Here is a 598-nt window from a genome sequence, read left to right as displayed (position 1 = left end):
GGGGGAGATGGGACTGCATGGGTAAGTATGAAGACCCAAAGTCGCCATGATGTGGGCTGGGGACTGAAGGTCGTTTGGAGTTGCTGTAACTTAGGTTTGGGTCAGGGAGAAGTGAGGAATGAGGCCAGAGCTGCTTCAACTCCAGGGGGTGTCATCTATACTGTAGTCAATGAAAGATACAGCCTCTGCTGTGTACAGTTTGGCTTTGAACAAGGCTGAGAGGCAGGCAAGGGCTCAACTTGGTGATAAGGGCTACAATTTTATAAGGACTGAAGAAATTGAACTTTAGCCTCATGCTACCCGCAGGTGTTGGCTCCCAACCACCTGTGGCCTTCCAGGCACCCACACTCTGCTCTTTTTCTTCTCATTCCTTTTCCTCCTTAGATCAGAACTAGAAGAGACTTTAAACGCCATCAAGGACAACCTCTTTTAACAAATATAAAAACGCAAAAACAAATAAATATTTTTTTTTTGAGACAGAGCCTCAAGCTGTCCCCCTGGGTAGAGTGCCATGGCATAGCTCACAGCAACCTCCAACTCCTGGGCTCAAGCGAGTCTCCTGCCTCCGCCTCCCAAGTTGCTGGGACCACAGGCACCC

This window comes from Otolemur garnettii, unplaced genomic scaffold (assembly GCF_000181295.1).
Source record: "Otolemur garnettii isolate 467f Iridium unplaced genomic scaffold, OtoGar3 scaffold00178, whole genome shotgun sequence".
In the NCBI taxonomy this organism is placed as follows: Eukaryota; Metazoa; Chordata; class Mammalia; order Primates; family Galagidae; genus Otolemur; species Otolemur garnettii.
Note: the sequence above shows the minus strand (reverse complement) of the source record.